Source organism: Epinephelus moara, chromosome 11, assembly GCF_006386435.1.
Source record: "Epinephelus moara isolate mb chromosome 11, YSFRI_EMoa_1.0, whole genome shotgun sequence".
Taxonomy (NCBI): Eukaryota; Metazoa; Chordata; class Actinopteri; order Perciformes; family Serranidae; genus Epinephelus; species Epinephelus moara.
Genome location: NC_065516.1, coordinates 3,046,975 through 3,060,332, shown reverse-complemented (window position 1 = coordinate 3,060,332; position 13,358 = coordinate 3,046,975). Strand labels below are relative to the sequence as shown.

Genomic DNA, 13,358 nt, shown 5'->3' with positions numbered 1-13,358 from the left:
TGGTTGTTAATTCTCTTATTATTTATTGATACCAAAATACACTTGTAATGTGTGTTTTGGTTGTTATCATGTCATTGATTGAAAGTGAAAACAGTTTGGCATCAAAGTCTCTCAACACAGATTGCTGTGTGTGTATGTGTGTGTGTGTGTCTGTGTCTGTGTCTGTGTGTCTGTGTGTCTGTGTGTGTGCGCGCGCGCGTCGCCTTGAGGCCCCACAGCATGCTGATACACGCCAAAGCCGGTTTGAGCTTTGGACTTGTTCAGCACACACACGTACACACACACAGTCATGGTGTGTTTCAGGTGATGAAAGAGCTGTGAGGGTTTACTTTGCATACAGAGAGCGATGGAGAGAGAAGAAAAGAGGAGGTGGAGGAGGATCAGGAGGAGTCACACCCAGCTTCTATTGTTGTTGTAACTCCAGCAGCAGCAGCAGCAGCAGGAGGAAAGAGGAGGAGGATAGGTTGTTTTTCACTCGCTGTTCAAACGTAATCATTCAGATTAAATCTGTTGCATTATATTTATTGCATTGTCTCGTGCGAGTTCTCTGATGACTTTACAAACTCACAGTGTGCAGAAAATCCAAAACTAGCAGAACTTAGTTTTAAACTCACCTGATTTAGAGCTGCAGCTCAGGATTATATGTTTTACTGATATGTGCTTTCTTTCAATCAAAGAGGTCATCATAGTTCATTATTTCACATACTTATCTGGTTTGATTACTTTTCTCAGTCTGCTTCAGTGCTGGAATTAAAAACTCGCTTAGGCACTTAAGGTACTTTACTTGGGTATTTTTTATACTACTTTATACTCCTACTTCACCACATCTCAGAGATAGATATTGTTGTAGTGTATTGCAGAATAGCAGCTAGCTGGCTAACATTAGCTCAGCTTACGGTTAGCTCGTTGATCGCTCCTGCATTGCTCTTGGCTAGCACAAAGCACTTTGTTCCTTTACATCATAATATCATTTGTCATAATACACAAGTTAGTATCATGGATCACGTTAGCTGGGGAAGTAATTTGGCATGCTAACCAACAGACATATTCACTCAGATAGTATTTTGCTAGCAATAACGTTGGCGAGCAAGCAGGGCAACTTAGCCAGCCAGTTGTACCTAAGCTATGCTGTATTGACCTGGCATTGGTTGCTTCATAACTGATAAAGTAATTCACTTCAAATTACAGTGTGGTATCAGTAGCGGTCAAGTAGATCAGGGATACGCGACATTGCATTGCGCGGGGGCCACTTACGCGGAATGACAGTAGGTCAGGGTCCAGTCAGTAGCCCCCCACATGTACACAGGGGCTTTCCGATCCGGAGATCCTCCCCTGACACTTTTTTTGATAAGCAAGCTATTTTTTAATGCCTCTTTATGCACTCTAGCATCTAAAGACAGGCAGTTCACTGTGTTGAACTTCTGGTGGTTTCCACCTGGCTTTGGACGATCAAATAGAAGCATCATAGAAGCAGAAAGACGACAGGATGGAGAAGCTGACAATGGTGGTTTCGGAATATCTGCAGTTGTACATGTTGCTAGCAACTTGAGAGGACAACTAGAAGAAAAACTGGGCCTGCGATAACATTTACTCCAAACTCAAGATGGCTGGTAATTTCAGTGATTTCTGTTGTCTTGCTCCAGTGTGCCGTTATTTACATGGTGCCAAGCTAGCTTGCACTTCCGTCAGTGACGTTCACTAAAGCACCTGCACTTCTTCACAGCCCAGGACTGTAGCAGCAGCAACTACTTTTAAAAAGACTTTGCTTTTCTGGGGAAAGCTCTTGTGAGTAGGTGGTTGTTAGAGCGGATGCCGCGCAGCTGTGTGAAAGCACTTAATTTTTTATTATAAGTACAAAAAAATTCCCAGTATGAATCAATTAATTTTTCCTGTGAATTAGAAAATGGTTTTCAAAAGCCACCCGGCACCCTATTTGGCCCTTTGGCTGCAAGTTGAGTATCACTCCAGTAGATGAACACACTCAGCTGCAGCAGCAGCAGTTGTGGTCAGTTGGTGTTAGATTGAAGCATCTCTGCAGAGAACACACACTCTGTGATCGACACACTGAAGGATAACAGCAGCCTGTTGAGGCCGAGGACACACTGTGTTATGGATGTGGCCAGCTGTGTGTGTGTGTGTGTGTGTGTGTGTGTGTGTGTGTGTGTGTGTCTGTCTCCCTCCCACTTCTCTCACACACACACACACACACACACACACACACAAGTATCTGTCAGCCAGCAAATATGTGGACTCTGTGTGTGTGTGTGTGTGTGTGTGTGTGTGTTTCTTACCCCGACGCACATTTACACACATGCACACACTCTCGATTGTGTTAGCAGATATGCAGGCAGTGTGTGTGTGTGTGTCTGTGTGTGTGTGTGTGGATTTATAGAGTATGTGAGCTGTGCAAAGGATGAATGTGTCGCTTGTTGAGCAGAGAGACAACTGCTGAAGGATGATGGAGGGAGGAGGAGGAGGAGGAGGAGAGTTTGACTCCTGCAGGGAGGGATGGAGAAGTGATGGAGGGATGAGAAGAAAAACAGAGGAGCTCAGTTTTTGTGTACAGGAGAAAAAAGAAAAAAGTGTTTGTTTGAAAGGAGTTTCCAACCACAATGGAAACTTTTTTTATAAATGAAAATAAATCTCAGGAGCTCAGAGGAGAAAGAGGAGGAGGAGGAGGAGGACAGAGGCAGATGTTTTTATCACTACACTTCATAAAATAATACTACAGCTACTGTTACTACCAGTACCTCTGTAGTTCCTGCCAGTTTTCAGAAGTTTTACTGCTCAGTTAGTATTTGACAAACAGCTGCGGGGAAATCAGAGAATTACATAGTTTAGAGTTATAGTTAGTTCAAATTATACAGAGTTTAACTTTGCAGTTTCCTAAAGCCAGTAAGTGTTGAAATATTTCTGTAAAGTCAAGAAAACTTCCTGTTATTACAGGAAGTTTCACGTTTTTTAAAGTCAGTCTGAAAACAGTAGTCCACATTAAGGGTTCTTTAATCGATATCTCCTTTTCTGTTTATTCTTCTATTCATGTTTTCTTATATCAGTCAAACTGGTGAGGCAAGTTAATGTATATAGCAGATTTCAGTCCACAATTCAGAGTGCTTTACATAAAGCATGACCATACAAAACAAACAGGAAAATAGATATTTGTAAAGAAAGCATGGTTTTGGTTTATTAATTGTAATCTGTTTTTGCAGATCAACTCTTTATATGACCATTGAAACAGGTTTGTGTTGCTGTCATCTTTCCTCATGTTCATAAAAACTCCAGTCCCAATGTGCCTCTAATAAAAGTGATGGAGGACAAACTCCACTCTCTCCCTCCAGTTCAAACGCGCATTAAAAGTGCATTAACACGAGTTACAGCCTTTTCAGTTCAAAGTTGTATGTGCGTTTTTGGTGTAACATGAATTCAACCAGAGTATCAACTCCCATTCCCATTAAAAGCCAGGTGTGCTTGCAGCTGGTGTACTGCTGTTTACTTGGCGGATTTGGCAAATTGGAGAATCGAACGGTTTTCTGCTGAGAGTACTACAGTAAAATATCAAAGGTCATTTTGGCAGCACAACTAAAAACTCTAGTTATAATCTTGATAGAGGAAACAGAACTAAACTTTAAGCTTCTCCTGCTGTTTGTGTACACGTAAATGTGCATGGTGTCTCTTTTAATGTGGAGTCGGACAGCTGCTCTGCAGCTCTGCCCTCATCTCTGCTACATTCACATTCTGTCATTAACGATGTATTATTTTATTCAACCATCCGTGCGTCCCTGTGTGTAACAAGCAGAGTGTATGTGCGTTTTATGTAGGCACATCGTACTATGTGAATAGCAGGAAAGTACTGCACCATTCTGGCTTTAGACAAGGTTTTTGTTGGTCAGTGGTGCAAATGCTTTCTGCTGCCTAGATATATCAATACACCAATAATGCTCACTTAAGACTTAAGACCTACACACCCATGAGCACACACATGAAAGATGGCAAATAAGATGGCGGTGCGTGTTGTTATGAATAATATATGTATATACATACACACCATGTTAGTAAGGTAATGTAAGGTCATGATGTGATAATGGGAAAGACAGAAGACTTAGCTTTTTGCTGTAAAAAAAGAATGAATGCTCTAGCTGTTAAGGTTTTTATTTTAGATTGATTTAAATACAATCATGCAAACAAAATTGTCCGGTTTTTAACTGCAGCAAAACTACAATTGCTCTCTCAGATGGAAGAAAATGGAAATACTGTACTTTCCATCATTGGTTTGTGTGTTGGTGTGTTAACATCTGCTCAGTGCTGTTTCACTGAACACACACACACACACACACACATACACACACACATACACACACACTCAGCAGCACAAGTGTTTGGCAGAAAGCTGGTGAGTGTGTGTTTCAGGTTGTAGCATCTGGTGACGTACGAGTGAATAATAAAGCTTTAGTGAGTCAGAAACAGAGGAGACACAAGTGGCTGCACCACACACATGCACACACACACGTAGACACACACAGAGCGTAGCACGGCTAGCCTACTGTCTGTTATCATGGTCTGAATGAATAGAGGTCTCACAGAGGAGAGAGCAGAGGTCGTTGGCTGTCTCAGACACCTGTTAAAATGTGTGCTAGTGTGTGTGTGTGTGTGTGTGTGTGAGACAGCTGCTCAGCATGTTGACAGGGACCCCCCCCCCCCCCCCCCCCCCGCTCTCCCTTATACCCCATCGTGGCTGTAATTACAGAAGAAAGCTGGAGGAGGAGGATGGAGAAAGTAATGNTGTGTGTGTGTGAGACAGCTGCCCAGCATGTGGCAAGGGACCCCCCCCCCCCCCCCCCCCCGCTCTGACTTATACCCCATCGTGGCTGTAATTACAGAAGAAAGCTGGAGGAGGAGGATGGAGAAAGTAATGCAGAAACAAATGGACATATGGAAGGGAGGAACACATGCATACACACACGCACACACACACTCAGAAAGAGTCAGCTGATGTGCATTTTTGCAACCTTTTCATTTTCTCATCTTTCCCATGTTAATATGAGGAAGTAATACTGCTGCGTCATGACGGGCAGATCCAGCACACAGTTTCTTTTTGACTGATTTAAAGGCTTCATCTGTTGAAGCTTTAATGCGTCAGAAAAAAAAAAAAGTGTGAAGGACAGAACCCTGATTACTGACCTAATTGTATAGGCATTTTTACATTAACTAAAAATGACAACAACTTTTCTGTGCAAGACTAAACATTACAAAACAATAAAATGCTAAAAAACAATGATTAAAATAAATAATATAAAGAATTATAAACACATTTTTGCAGACTTAAAATTTCAACTGTAAAACAAAGTGCTAAAAATAAATAAATAAAAATAAACAAATTTTGTAAGACTTAAAGTTAAAAAAAACCCCAAATCAATTTAATAGGTAAATAAAAACAAACATTAAATACAAAAATAAAAAAACAACAAATAAAATTTCGCAAGACTTAAAACGAAACAATAAAATATTACAAATATTTAAAATAACTAAAGTTATGAAAATATTAAAAAAAATTGCAAAATAAAAAATTCCGATAAAATGCTAAAAATATTTAAAAAATAAATATAATAAAAATAATAAATAAATAAAAGAATAAAAGAATAAATGAATAAAATCAAAAGTTAACAACAGTAAATAAATCCCTACAAGACAAGAATTTCAACAGTGAAACAATAAATATAAAATAAATAAACTAAGTCTATAAACAAGGTCAGTATACAAAAATATAATATATTTCAGGGATAAAAACAGAAAACAAATGAGTAAGACTTAAAAAAAATGAAAACTGTAACTTGAAACAGATCTCAGGGCACTGTGCGGGTGTATTAGGGCTATCTGAGGTCTCATTCTGGTGTTACAAGTATCCATCATACCATCATAAGTCATCATGAAACATCTGAAGGCGTCACACATGACTCATGAAACGTGTTTAGAGTCTTACAGAGAGTCCTCATGCAGGAGTTCACAGGTGATCGACTGTTTATACGAAGATCTGAGAAACTTTCCTCCGATGTCACTCAACACATGATCAGACTTGAACTGAAAGTTAACCAATAACTGCATGTAGTGACTCATTTGTGTGCGTGTGTGTGTGAACAGTTGATAAGGATGCTCACGCTCAGGAGAAACGAGCAATAAAAGAACACAGAGGAGGGTGAGGACAGGGGGAGGAAGGTGTCAATGTCCTTGAGGCAGACATCAAGGCACTCTGCCAACAGCCTCAACAGCCAATCGACTGCGAGGTTACATGGAGGGTGGCAGGCAGCCGGCCAATCGGGGCAGAGTTTAGTGAGCGTGTGCAGAAGAAGCGGCTTGTCTGGTCTGACTGGATTTTCTCGCTCACTTCTGTCTTTATGTTTTCCTTCTTCATCTTCTCTCACTTCCTTTTTTGTGATAGGCAGTAGACCCTTTCTCTCCTCCATTGTGTTGAGCCTCGCTCTGCCCGCAACATCCATGCTGCTGTGTCAGTGTGGATTGTGAAACTCTGCAGTGATACACCCTGTTTCCTGTGCCGAGGCTTTAGGTGTGTTTGTGTGAGTGATGGGTAGAATGTCTTGAATTTAGATTCAAGGTTAAAGATTTTTTTATTTATACTTTATTTATTATTTTCAAAAAACATAAACAATACATAACTATATCGGTGTGCAGCAAGCATACACAAGGCAATAATATACAAATATATTAAAGAAATAAAAAATATGAAATAATATGTTTATATAAAAAATAAAAATATTTCTCCTACAGCTAGTAATCATTGCACCATACATAAGACAAAAATATAATAAAAGTAAAATTTAAAAAATACGAAAAGAAATAATAAAATAAATAGATAAATTAAAAAGATTATAACTGAATAAATACATGAAAAATTATATAAAGGAATAAAAAAGATTACCCTGCAGTTGGTAGTCAAGTTGTTTTTAATTTTATGAGGGTTTTATGGTTATAATTATTTTTACCTCCTCTGATTTTCTTTACTAAAGTTAAAGATGTATCAGCATCGGATGGTTATAAAATGTAAAAAAAAAATGGACAAATTACTCGTCACCACTTCCCAAAGTTGACATCTTCACATGTCTACCGGAAAGCATTCCTCTTGTTTTTTTTATTGAGAAAATGAACAAAAGGATAAAATATACTAATATGCATTCTGAAATTAAATCTGTGTTGATATGTTTATAGACATGAAAATAAAAGTGTCTGCCTGTTTTATGTTAAAACAAATTTTTAAACCTTGTTAATGATTTTGGTTTTCTCCAGTTTTGTCTCCTCCCTCCATCCTCCTTTCTGATCCTTTTTTAATTTACACCTCCTGCCTTTCCACCTCCTCTCACTTCCACTCCTCTGTCTGTGCATCCCCCTGTCCTCTCCTTTTTTTCCTCTTCTACATTTGATCAATAAGCTTTAATGTCCCTGTTTGTTCCCAAAACATTTTCCATAGTATATAAACCTAATTCCTCTTCTTCACAACTAAAACACTTATTACACATGGAGCTCATTCTTTCATTTTAAATTCTTAAAACCAACTTTTTCTCGCTCTAAATCTTTCTCTCTTTTCATTATGTCTAAATCATATCTCCACTAAAACTAAAACTCCTCCTGATGTCTTGTATTTTGTCATATGTCCTTCCTCTTCTTCCCTCATGGAGCCCTCTCTTCTTCCTCTCTTCTCCTCTCGTGTTTCCTCTCCTCCTCTTTCTTATCTCCTCTCCTCCAGGCTCTCTACACTTGTCCATGCCTGTCAACCAAAAGCAGGGCGGCATTCTTCAACACACACACACACACACACACACACACACACACACACACACACACACACACATTCCTCATCCTGCTCTGCGGGTTATTTTTACCGTCAGAGTGTCTTACAGGCCCTGCGATGAGCTGCTGGCCTGCTCTCACAGTTGGAAGCATCTTTTTCCTCCACAGGTTTTTGCATCGTCATTCCTTCTGTTCATTCCCAGTCAACCCAGTTACACTGTAACAGACACTTACCAGCACACATCGACACCGCAGCTGGTTAATGTTTCATAGCTTCATGTAAGTTAGAGAGTAGAATAACTGCTTAACCAGCAGGCAGTGTGAAGAAGTCAGAGGCTGTGCACACATGAGTACTGAAGTGATTTTTATTCAGCTGATAAGCTTTAATGTTAATGTTTGATTATTTGATAACAGGCTTTGCACATCTCTAGTTTTCAGGTTAGAACAAGCTGAGGTTTTCCCAAAAATGGAAAATTAACTCTTAAATCTGCTCAACAAACAAGCCATCATTTACAGGTGACAACCTATTAAAGTTTGTTGTTCAATGAAAAACAGCCAGTGGTGGAATGAAACGGAGTACATTTACTCAAGTAATGTACCTCAGTACAAATTCAAGGTACTTGTCCTGAACTGGTGGTTGGTACTTAATGCTACTTAAAGGGTAACTTCAGTATCTTCCAACCTGGACCATTTTTTCCCATGATTTTGTGTCTCAGTGACTAATGGGAGCTTTTGAAATTGGTCCGGTATTGAGAGAGAGAGAGTGCTGCAACAGCGAAACAGGTTGCAATGTAAGCCATGCAAGCGGTTGAGCACTGTGTACGTCCACTAAAAGTGTTTGTTTTTGTAACTGATAGGCTTAGATTATTATTGTAAGTGTCTGACAACATTACGGAAAGGATCCCTACAGAGACCTTTCTGTTAAAGAGTAAGATCCTTTTTGTTTAACATTGTTATACATTGTTTTTATTATCGTAAAACACACTTTATTCTAAGTCAACAGAAACTCACAAAAAACGTCTTGGTTTGTCTTTCCACTGTTCCAACCATCACCAGCTCTGGTTGGTTGAAATAAACCCTTTATTCACCAAGTTAGATGTGAAAAATTAAATGACTGTTTATTTAAACGGAGTCTGATGGGTTTAGCGATGGCGATATCTGGGTTGTGTCTGGTTAAACAAAAAGGATCTTACGCTTTAACAGCCTGTCAGTGACAAAAACAAAATTCAGATTAAAAAGCAGTTAGCATGAATGTTTAAGTGTTGTCATGACAGAAGCATCATCTGCACACTCCTGTGAGTGTCTCCTGTGTGCTGACATGAACCCTGTCAGGACATTAGCAGCTCTTTGTATCAGCTTTAATCTGCATCTTTATCGCCGCAAAGCTACAAACAATGCAGCAGCAGCAGCAGCAGCAGCAGCAGCAGCAGGCGGCTGTTAGCAGCACATGGCTAAAGTGAGTTAGCGCGGCTAGCTCATTAGCTGCTGGCTTAGCGGGAGCTTTGTGTGGTGGAGGGGAGAACATGGTGATAAACCCTGGTTTAGGTGGGAGCTGTGGCACCTCCCTGAATATCAGCTTACACCTCCTCCATCTCCAACAATACTCAGCCCATTAACGCTGACAACACAGCAGCAGCTACAAAACCTGTTTGTAAAGCTCAGGAGTCATGATCGGACATGTTATTTGTGTTATTTAAAGACTGAGCACTTAAAAGCATCCTGGTGATAACTTAAAGATTCATTTTTGGTTCAGGGTTTTCTGGCTACAGACAGTTTATTCAGTTTTTTTCCATCGCCTCTTCATCTCTCCTCTTCCCTCTGTCCATCCTCAGTTGCCTCCTAATTAGTCTTACCAACCGTCTAAGCTCTTAATCTCTCTCTGTCTCCTTCCCCCCTCTCTTCTCCCTCCTCATCCACCCAACCATAAATACTTCCACTCTACATCCATGAGCTCTGCAGCCTGTTGCATCCATCCATCCATCCTTCCATCCATCCATCCATCCATCCATCCATCCTTAATCATTTCCCCTCTCTCTCTCCCTCCATCCCTCCTCTCACCTCCTTCTGTCTGTCTAACAGCAGCAGATTATCATCTGATGCTCAGCTCCTCCTCCTCCTCCTCCTCCTCCTCCTCCTCCTGTGCATCCTGTCTAGGATGCTGTCTTTAGCTCAGCTAAGCTTCTGTTTATACTGGACATCACCTTTTCTTCTTCTTTAGTTGTTGTTTTCATGCTGCAGCAGGAACCTCACTGCCTTACATACCTATTTTTTCTTTCATTTTAAACCAGATTCATTGCACATAATATCACTACACAAATAACACTAGTTGTTTTTTTGATCAGATGTCAGGTAAACATCATACACATAGTAATGTTGTTTCATTTTGCTTTCAATAGCCCAACACCCATTAAACAGTAACTACCTGATTCATTTTTCTTTTTTTTTTTTAAAGCGAAATGATGTGAAAGAGGCCTTTCCTTTATTTTGGTGCTTCATTGACTCAGTGAGTTTTAATGCTGCATTTCAAAGTGCTATCCATTTAGAGGTGGTCACATTTTCATGTTTTGTGTTGTAATTGTTTTGACTTTTATTTAGTGTTGGCTTCGCTGACAGACAGCCGGCTGGTTGTGTTAACATGTGGAAACATAGGGCCCACTGCTCACCCTACGGTCTCCACAGGTTAGTTAGCCACTCTGTACCACCTGGGTTGGGCAGGAGCTAGCTAGTGGTGCCGCTCATTTGACGATTACAGCTGGTAACACCATCCTAACCCAAGGTGGCCAAAGGCAGAATCATGGTGGCCACCCTCTGCTCTCCCCCCAGGTAGCCATAGTTAGTAACAACTTCATTTTGAGCCCCTTTAGCATTGTTAATTATGTTAGCACCACTAGCCATGATGAAACTGTTAACAGTGCTAACAGAGCTAACATAGCAAACGAGGGTTTGTGGTTCAAAAGTGAGTCGTTTACTCACTGGGTGAGCTGGGGGGAAACTGGAGGGTGGGCACAATGTTAATGCAGCAACATTGTTGGGTCTCCCACATTGAGCAGCGCCACCAGCTAGCTCCCACACGAGGGAGGGCGCAATAGGGTGTGGAGCAGTTCTGTAAGGAGTATCCAAATTAACCTATTGCAGGGGCTCCCAAGGTCATGGAAAACCTTGAAAATTCATGGAATTTCACAATCACTGAAAGCTTGTGAAAGGTCATGGAACTTGGTTGTGTGTTATGAAATTGTTACAGTAGTATTCTTAAGACAACCAGGGGTGCCAGATGGCCCACTGACCATTTTCTAATTCACAGTAAAATTGTTTGTTTATTAAATGGCTCCTGACCTCCTGGCATTTTTACAAAAGTGGCCCCTGTGCAAGGCAAGTTGACTATCTCTGCTGTAGATCGAAATGTGTAACCTGTCAAAAATATTCTCTGCCGTTATCAGATTGAAGGCTAACTTTTGACACCCCTAATCCTGTCAGAAAACATCCGTATTTTATTTAACTTTTGTTTAGATTGCAGGCACCTAATTTGTTTTATCTCAAATTTCCTAATTTTCTTACAGCAGCTGTGTCACTACTCCCATTTAAAATCTCCCACATAGTATCCTAATTCTTCTTTTTCACAACTCAGGCTCACTTTTTACATGTGAAGCACCTCATTTTTTTTCAGCCTCAGCACATAGTACATTCTCTAAAACAACTTTTCTCTCTTTAAATCCTAAGTACCAGATCATTCACACAGACAATTCAAACTAAACTAAAGCTTGGTTCCAGTGTAAGAGCCTCATCTGTTTCATGGCCCACATACAGTAGAAGACGAGTAACTTCTTTTTATCTGACTACAGACTACAGATACCAGGTATCTCTGTTTCCCATGAGTCACTCTGGGCCCACTGACCTCTGTATTTTTTCTTACCTACAACAAAGAGGTTCTGTTGTTGATTTTTTTTTCTGTATTTGGGGAAATGTGTGTCATATCTTTTTCTCTGAGCTTGAATGAGGAATAAAAATGTGGCAGCACTCTGCTCGCAAACAGCCAACAAGCAGAGTATAAATAAAGGTTGAATGAATGAATATGTATGTGTATCCATTGTGTGTTTTGTTGTGTGTGTGTTACTGACTGTCTCTCTGTGCTCTCCCCCCTGCAGTGTGAGCAGTGGTTGCAGACACACACACAACAACAACAACAACAACAACAACAACAAACCCCGCCCCCCTCCCACATCGCCCTGAGCGACACGAGCGAGCGTTGCTTTACGAAAGAGGACGGGTAAATATGCTCCTCCCTCCTTTCATTCATTCATCCCTCCATCCATCCTGCCGCTGTCGAATACAACAAATACACCTCATCGCTCTGCCTGCCGAGCTTCTTCACATCCATCTGTCCTTCTCATCTTTCATCCTTCACTTTCCGACACACTGCGCCATCACACCATCCCCTCTATCGTTTTCTTCCTCATTCTTTTTCCAGCGTTCAGCAGCATGGCCGTCATCCCTCCATCAGCGACCTTTGACCCCGTTTTTCATTCTTGAGCATCTTCTGCAGACTTCCATCCACCGGTGGTGGAAGTACATTTACTCAAGTACTATGCATAAGTACAAAGTTTAGCTTCTTGTACTTGAGTATTTTCGTTGTAAGCTTCTTTATACCTCTACTCTATTACACCTCAGAGGGAAATATTGTTCTTTTTACTCCACTACATTTATCTAACTGCTTTAGTTATTTTACAGATTTTAGCACACAAAACATGAAAATGTGAAAGTACACCTGAAAGTTAGTCCAATAATCAATACACAAAAAAAAATAAAATAAATAAATTTAGCCCCAAGTATAAGAAAATAATATAAGCGACTCTAACTTTGCTCATTCATTCAGTGTACAGCTCATAAAAAATGTGTAATCTGGTGATTATGCTACTTCGTTACTGCGCTGTGCACCACGTGGGTCTGATAGGAGCTAGCTAGTGGCGCTGCTCATTAGTGTGGCTAGTGGTGCTAACATAGTTAACAATGCTAAAAGGGTTTTGCAGTCAAAATGAAGTCCCTTACTCACCAGGGCAACCTAGGGGGAGACTGGAGGGTGGCCACCATGTTTCTTAAGCAATTTGTAATGCCACCAGAATGGCATTACCAGCTGATCGCCACACAACCTGGGTGACCAGTGGAGACCAGAGGGTGGTCAGTGATTCCTCATGTACTGTCATTAAAGCCAACAGAAAACAAAATAAAAGGCAAAACATTTACATCACAAAACCTTAAAATATCACAGTCTGAAATGCAGCGCTAAAGCTCACTGAGTAAGTGGAGCAAAGGCCTCCTGTATTTTTTTTTTCTTAAAAATTAACCAGTTAGCTCCTAGTTAATGGGTGTCAGGCTACCGAAAGCAAAATTAACCGAAACTGACCTGCCTAGTTCGCATAGGATATTTCTCTGAATATCAACAGCTCAGACATTTTTTCTGTTTTTTCCCCAGATTCATACCAAATTAGAAATATATTTGTTGCAAAGTTTTGAGGAAAATATGAAAAAATAACAGACATGTAAAATAAAGTGTTGTTGTTCCAGCT

At 40.3% G+C, this 13,358-nt stretch overlaps 1 protein-coding gene across 4 annotated transcripts in view; it reads left to right on the top strand.

Annotated features, from left to right (window-relative positions):
* Window positions 1-13,358, top strand: part of rreb1a (ras responsive element binding protein 1a) — a 99,438-nt gene that overhangs the window by 31,334 nt on the left and 54,746 nt on the right. For 2 of the 4 annotated variants that reach the window (XM_050057347.1, XM_050057346.1), the window contains exon 3: window positions 11,940-12,061. The exons of the other annotated variants lie outside the window; for them this stretch is intronic. The gene's annotated coding sequence lies outside the window, so the exon portion shown is untranslated. The remainder of the gene's footprint in view (window positions 1-11,939; window positions 12,062-13,358) is intronic. 4 annotated transcript variants of the gene reach the window in all.